The sequence below is a fragment of the Nematolebias whitei genome, chromosome 1 (assembly GCF_014905685.2).
Source record: "Nematolebias whitei isolate Nwh7 chromosome 1, NemWhi1, whole genome shotgun sequence".
Lineage (NCBI taxonomy): Eukaryota > Metazoa > Chordata > Actinopteri > Cyprinodontiformes > Rivulidae > Nematolebias > Nematolebias whitei.
This window is the reverse complement of record NC_056498.1, coordinates 30,405,622-30,411,621: the sequence shown is the minus strand read 5'-3', so window position 1 is coordinate 30,411,621 and position 6,000 is coordinate 30,405,622.

Here is a 6,000-nt window from a genome sequence, read left to right as displayed (position 1 = left end):
TATATATATATATATCTGTGACAGCTAATATGTTATTGCTGCTGCACTATGTGGCTGTGTCATGTTTTTACTATATTCCTTTTGGACCTTGTAAATATTATATTTCTTTTTCACGTTTTGGTACTTTATTTTGTACCCCTATTGCCAGCTTCAGTATTTATTTAGTTATTTATTTATTTTAGTCTAATTGGTTCTTCTCATCCTGAACATTTCATTGCGTTAATGACTTTGTGTTAACCTGCATATGACAAATTAACAAACATAACAAATATAAGAGCAGGGGAACAACCAATACAAGCAGGACAGTACTCCTTAAGGACCAGCATGTAGGACCACAACTCTAAAACAAGCAGGATAGTGGCCCTCAAAGACCAGGACAGAAGACCACTGCTCTAAAACATTTGAGATAGTGTCCCTCAAAGACTAGTATGGAGGACCACAACTCTAAAACGTGCAGAATAGAGGCCCTCGAGGACCATTTTTTTGCTCTAAAACTGCTCTAAAACATGTGGGATAGTGCCCCACAGGGACCAGGATTGAGGACCACTGTTCTGAAACATGCAGGATAGTGACCCTCAAGGACCAAGCTTCAATTCAATTCAATTCAAAAATACTTTATTAATCTCAAAGGGAAATTATTTGTTGTTGTAACTCGTTATTGTCATTTCATTAAGAGATGCTATAGATGCTGATGGCTGTAGACAGTAAGAATCTCTTGTAAAGGTCCATCCCACGGTGCATCCTAAGAAACTGGCTGCAGATGCTGTCCGATCCGTCCACCCAGACTCGGCTGGCCTCTCGGTTCCCCCCGGGCTGTAGGATCGCCCGAATGCCATGTAGAACTCCTCCCAGAGAGATGGCCACTCCTCCCAGCAGTCTGCCGAGCTCCTCGTCGCTGCGGACAGCCAACTGTAGGTGCAGAGGGACGATCCTGTCCTTCCGCTGTCATGAGTCGTGTTTCCTGCTAGTTCCAGGATCCCAGCTGGCAGGTAGATGAGAATGTGTCCACAGAACATCCTTTCAACTCATTTGAGATTTGGGGCTGTAGTTGAGATATTATTTGAGCTTTTGAGATGTTAATCAGCTGCTGTTGGTTGTAGAAAACTGCCTTGTTGCCATGGTTACGAATCATAACAAATGTCCAAAACTAAAAAAGTTTCAGTAAAAATCCTTTTAGATGCACAGCATCTGATACCAGAGGAAACAATCATCCAAAAAAATGTGATTAAAGACCATTAAAGACTATTGCTCTAAAACATGTGGGGCAGTGTCCCTCAATGACCAGAACTGAGGACCACTGCTCGAAAACATGCAGGATAGTGGCCCTCGAAGTCCAGGATGGAGGACCATTGTGAAACATGCAGGATTGTGACCCTCAATGATCAAGATTGAGGACTACTGCTCTTCAACATGAAGGATACAGGCCCTTGAGGACCTGATTGGACACCCCTGATCTACCATATTTTGCCGTTTCACATCATATCACGTAAGTGTCATAAAATACTATCATTATTCCATTTTATATCACATAAATGTCATAAATGTTGTATCAAACTGTCTTGTTTCATATTATCTATCCTATCGTACTGCACCGAATCATATCACGTTGTATGGCATCATTTTCTAACGTGTCATGAAAATATCTTGCATAATCTGTCTTGTTTTTATGACACACCGAAGTGGAAAAACACACAAACAAAATTTAACTGAAACTGTTATTTCGACCTTTTTTTTTTTTCATTCAACCTTTATTTATTAGACAGGTTAGTCCCATTGAGCCTCCGGGGCTCATTTACAAGAGAGACTTGATTTATTTAACAAAGAGTGATGACAACTGTGGACAACAACGACAACAATAGACAGTCACAAAAGAGGCATACAAATTTTAATGTTTTAATTTTTTTTAAACAAATTAAAATAAAATGGCAATCAAAATAACAGTCAAAAGAAATAAGTAGCGAAAAGAAGAAAAATAAAAACAGCTAGATTAGAAGGCAGTGTAAAAAAACTAAAAACAGGAACATGTCTGCATTGGTTTTTGCCAGGAACTTAACAGAGTTTGAAAGCCACTTAGAGAGGTCAAGGTCGAGAGCTTCAGATCTTTTTGCAAGATATTCCAGGAAACAGGAGTCGAGCAGAAGAAGGCCCTTTTGCCTAGTTCAGTCCTCACTGAGGGAACACTGCAGGTAATAATGTCCTGAGAGCGCACGCTGTAGCTGCACTCACGCAGAGACATGTAGGAGGAGATGTATGAAGGCAGCAGACCAAGAAGTGATTTAAAGATGAAAATGTACCAGTGGAAGAGTCTGTGTGAAGTTAATGATTTCCAGTTAACCAGTGAATACAGGGTGCAGTGGTGGGTACGATAATCACAGCCAGTTATGAATCTTAGTGCACCATGATAGACAGCATCCAACATCTGCAGGGTTCTTGTAGGAGCGTTCATGTAAATAATGTCACTGTAATCAATGGAGAGAAGGAAAGTCTCAGTCAAAAGACGTTTCCTAGCATTTAGACTTAGACAGGATCTATTTCTGAAAAAGAAACCCAATTTAACTTTCAGTTTCCTTACTAGGTTTTCCACGTGAAGCTTAAAGAGAGATGTGAGTCGACCAAGATACCCAAATATTTATAGGAATCGACAAACTCAATAGGGACACCATTTGAGAATAAAATCAGAGGAAGAACTGCTGGGACCAACTTCCTGTTTGAAAAAAGCATCCCTTTGGTTTTATTGGCAATTAGGACAAGTTTGAGACAGAACAAATCTGACTGGATGATGTCAAATGCAAATTGCAAACGCTGGAGGGCCTTAGCAACTGTTAGCTTGACAATAAACAACTATGTCATCAGCATAGAAATGTAAGGATGCATCAGGTATACTTTGACCTACATTACCTATGTAGCTTGTAAAGAGGGTGGGTCCTAAGACTGATCCTTGTGGTACACCATTGTTGACTGTTAAATAACTGGAGGAAGTACCATTATGTTGAACACATTGCCTCCGGTCTGAAAGATAGTTAGAGAACCAACCAATGGTGTGATCTGAGAAACCGATTTCTGAGAGCTTATGACACAAGATGTTATGATCCACAGTGTCAAAAGCTTCAGACAGGTCTAAGAAAAGTGCAGCACAATAATCCTTAACATCCAATGCTTCAATAATGTTATTAAAAACATTCAGTGAAGCAGTCGTTGTGCTGTGTTGTTTCCTGAAACCAGATTGTTGTTGAGGTAAGATGTTAAATGAGTCCAAATACTTTTTGATTTGAGAGTTTATCAGTTTTTCTAGAACCTTGGCTAAAATGCAATTTAGAGATTGGTCGATAGTTGTTCAGTGAGGTGGGGTCACCTCCCTTCAGCAAAGGTAGAACTTTTTTTTTTTTTAAACATGTTTAAAAATGTGACAGATGGAGCCATAAACACAACACACTGGTTCTTTAATATGTAAAAAAATAGCCTTATTTCATATTCGGTGGAGTGAGACTGCCCGTTTGACCTGACTGACTGAAAAACAAAATACAACACAAGCACACTCCCTTGCAAACCAGTAGTTTATGTATATTTGGAAGAATATTGTGCATGATTTGTATAATTTATTGATTTGAAAAAAAACTTTGCATATTGGTTAAGGCTCAGTGCTAAACTATAATTTTTCATTACCTGTCCATACTGCATGAATTCCTCCTACAGGCGGTCTTTGCCTGTACGGCAACGACTGGTTCATCCCAAAGATCCAGTCCACGGCACAAACAGCGTAATATTATATATGCTGTTCAGTGTCAGGAGCGCTGTGATCAGTCTTGGGAAACTACACAACCACTGGCCAAAAGGATGGTCCAGCACAGAAGAGCAACATCATCAGGCTAAGGCAGGGGTCTGCAACCTGCGGCTCTGGGGCCACATGCAGCTCTTTGGTCATTAGCCTGCGGCTCCTTGAAGCTTCGACCAAACATAATGCAAAATGTAAATTCATTGGTTTTTATACCCCCAGTAAAGAGAAATGTCAAGTTTTAGCAGTTTTTCTGCATATGTTAAAAATAAATGAGTAAAACAAGGAGAAAATAATGCTGATTAACTTTAGCTACTTCATGTATCCAACTTCCGGCCTTACAGCTGGATCTTTGAAATCCACCAGAAATTCTTTGAAGAAATATGATGAGTAATTAATTAGTGGATGGATAGAGAGATGGATGGATAAAGTTAAAGTAAATACAAAATTTATTTTTAAATTAAAATTTGACACACTTTAAATTAATGCTTTATTAATTTAAAGTGGGATATATTTACATTTATTTTTATAAATTTAAAAGGAAGACACATAAACCTGCAGAGTTCAGGATTATATATATATATATATATATATATATTTATATTCAAATATATATATATTGTAAAATTGGTGTGAAATATGTTTTTTTACCCATGAATGTGGTCTTTTCTTTAGCCCTATAATGTAAAATTATTAATACATGCTAAAATTCATTGTATATTTTTAATTTTATAAAGTCTACCCCACTAGCTGGGAAAAAAAAATAAAAAATACCTTCATACAAATTTGAAGTGGCCCATGAGCCACCACTTGATAATGACCATTGCAGCCAGTTTTACAGCTCTAGACACATTTTGTTTAGTAAATGAAGGGTAGAAATGGCTCTTTTGATTTAAAAGGTTGCAGACCTCTGGGCTAGTTTACACTCATCTACGGGACAGAGGTCACTCATTCAGGGATGAAAATGTGCATATCCATGATAGAGAGGAACGCTGGTTTGAGAAGCAAGGACGCCATCTTTGTGAAGAGAACTCATCCATGTTCAACTGTCACACTCTTACAATGCTAGTATCACTCAGCCTTCTGTGAATAGCAAGCGGCCGTCAGGGCACTAACGATCGGTCGTTAGGCTGATGGTCCTCCTTTTGCATGTGAACAACTAGTTTTGGTTATCACCAGTTGCTTGCAGCTCCTCAGACTTGCAGGACTTGCAGCTCTGAGCACACAAGGCTGGTATCCGGAACCCGAGCCTCCGAGTTGGCACATCGAAGGATCTTCCGCGGTGACCAGCTGAACTTGGAGCCGGGGAGATGACGCCCTGCCCGGCCGGCCTGGCGCTCCGAGGCTCCAGAGGGAGGATCGGGGTACACCAGCAGAGCTCCATCCAGCTTGCTCTGAATTATGTTGTCGGCCACCAAGCACAAAAAATGCCAGCACATCAGCATTAGACCAAGATGTTGTCAGTATTGTTTTTAAAATCTTTAAAATAAGTCCAGCCGCTGCTCCAGTCCGAGAAATTGCAAATGGCGGATTAATGTTTTGAAAAGTTTCTGAAGGATCCAGTGACTCCGCCCCTGACTCCGCCCCCGACCAATCAGTGACCGACAGTGTTCTGACACTTTTAGTACCTCTTCATTCGGGTTAGAACCACAGAGCCAAGGGTACTGAAAATAGTAACAGGTGCTAAGTACCCGTACTAATGGAAAAGCCTCAGAACCGGGCCAAGTAGGGTCCAGTCAGCCCGTACTGGTACTAATGGAAAAGGGGCAATGTTTTTGATCAAAGCAGAAATGTTTCAACAAAGAGGATTCTGTCCAGAGGACCTGACTCCACCTTGTTAGGTTTATCTACCTGGATTATTGAGCATGCATCAGGACGACCTATTGATCCTTAAGTGTATATTTCTATGATAAAAGACTTGAGTGCATTTTTTTTTAAACTTTTTGTTTATGATTAATAAACTACACCTTGCTTTGCTCACCTGCATTGTTTTTTATTTTCTTACATTAAGAATTAAGTCCTCCCTGTGTTCTTTTTATTCACAGGTAAAGTATCCTTGGTCATTTGCAGACATGTGTCCTACATCTGCTCGGTTTACATCCACCCAATAACCTCTCAGCAGCCGCGTGCCTACCAAAGGGAGTGCACGATGGTGTTTGTGTGCGAGTCGGAGGGGCGGGGACTGCATGACGTCGTGTTGTTGAGAGCACGTTGACAGGTGCATGCCG